This window comes from Lactuca sativa, chromosome 4 (assembly GCF_002870075.4).
Source record: "Lactuca sativa cultivar Salinas chromosome 4, Lsat_Salinas_v11, whole genome shotgun sequence".
Classification (NCBI taxonomy): Eukaryota; Viridiplantae; Streptophyta; class Magnoliopsida; order Asterales; family Asteraceae; genus Lactuca; species Lactuca sativa.
In genome coordinates this window covers 724025-725648 of record NC_056626.2, presented here as the reverse complement: position 1 = coordinate 725648, position 1624 = coordinate 724025, and the positions used below count along the sequence as shown (strand labels likewise).

General features: G+C 41.0%; 1 non-coding gene across 1 annotated transcript; it reads left to right on the top strand.

Moving 5' to 3' along the window:
* The first annotated feature begins 261 nt into the window (after window positions 1-261).
* On the top strand, window positions 262-368 carry LOC111920467 (small nucleolar RNA R71). The gene has a single exon (XR_002859898.2). It is a non-coding gene; the product is annotated as a small nucleolar RNA R71 (small nucleolar RNA).
* The last annotated feature ends 1256 nt before the right edge of the window (window positions 369-1624 follow it).

Here is a 1624-nt window from a genome sequence, read left to right as displayed (position 1 = left end):
TGATCCATTTTTGTCATTCTTCTATCAAGACTATCAAGCTTAGCTATCACCGCCGCTGTGCTATCATTTGCCGCGTTCACTACTCCCCGGCTTACTTTGTTTCTTGGATTGTGGTATTCTCTAGAGTGCTTAGAGAATTCTTCAATTAGCTCCTTGATTACCGGGGGCGCCTTCTTCGTGAGCGGACCTTGAGAATCTAGCAATTGCCTTGTGGTGACATTGACTCCATCGTAGAAAATGGAGACCTCTTGTTGGCTATTAAGGTCGTGATGTGGGCAATTTCTAAGCAAACTCTTGTATCTTTCCCATGCTTCATAAAGAGATTCTCCAGGCTGTTGCTCGAAGTTGGCAATTGCTTTCTTTAGCTTGGCTATTTTGGAGGGCGGACAAAAGTGATCAATGAACTCCTCTTTCATCTTGGCCCATGTGGTGACTGATCCGAGAGGAAGTGACTTTAACCAATCCTTTGCAGCCCCTTTGAACGTGACTGGGAGCATGTAAAGAAGTTGGGTCTCGCGGGGGACATTCGGTACATTGAAGTAGTCGGCCACATCATTCACTTCGTCCAAGTGCTTGTAGGTGTCTTCATGATCCTTCCCATAAAAAGGAATCTCCTTGAGTTGAGCGAGAATATGGCCTTTTAGTTCGAAAGTGGCGGTCACGGGAATTGCAGGCTGCACAAGTCCTGGGCCGATGTCATCGCGCATCCTCTTCTTCCATTCCCCCATGAGGACTTCATCGATATTAGCCATAGTGATGACTAAATCGTCTTCAAACTCGGAGTCGTGCTCGAATGTGGGTTCTTCTTCTTCCTCGGTCTCGTATTCGATATCTTCTTGAATTCGGTCTTCAATAGTCAAAGAGGCACTAGATGCTCCGGATTTGCTGCTCCTCTTCTTGCTGAAAACGGACTTGAGGTTTTTGAGTGGCGAGTTCTTTGACGAAGTGGATTCTCCAACGGCTTTGCCCTTGCTCTTCCTTAGCGCGGATTCCGGGTCTTCAAGAGGGGGGACCAGAGGTGTATCAGATCCTCGGGTCATGAAACAACTTTAAACAAAACAGAAAACGCGTAAAAAGAACAAAAATAAAATAAAAATTTAAAACTGAAACAACGATGTACTCGCCGAGTCGGCACGAGTGCACTCGGCGAGTTCAAGGCAAAAACAGAAAAGAAAATTTCTAGTTACTCTAAAAACGAAATTTTAATAAAACTAATTCTACTTACTGAATTGCTTCTTAAATAACTTTGTGTAAGATAAATCCCACACAAAGGATCGATTAAACTAGAATTTAATGTTAATTTAGAATCGTTCCCCGGCAACGGTGCCAAAAACTTGATGTGTGCAAACTCACTTAGTTTTAAACCTATTTTTAATTATCAAGTAACACACAAAAGGTAGTGAACCTATCAATTGTGGTATAGCTAAATAAGCAGGGTATCGATCACAGGGAACGACAAATTAAAATAAAAAAAACTAATTTTATCTAAGTTAATTAATAAGTAGGGGTTTTTATCTAGTTTTACAAGACTAGAAACTTACTAACTATTACTAATTTAAGAACTAGAAAATAAAGACTTAACTAGTTTCAATAATTGGAAAGGAACTTCTGTTTAGTTCAACTT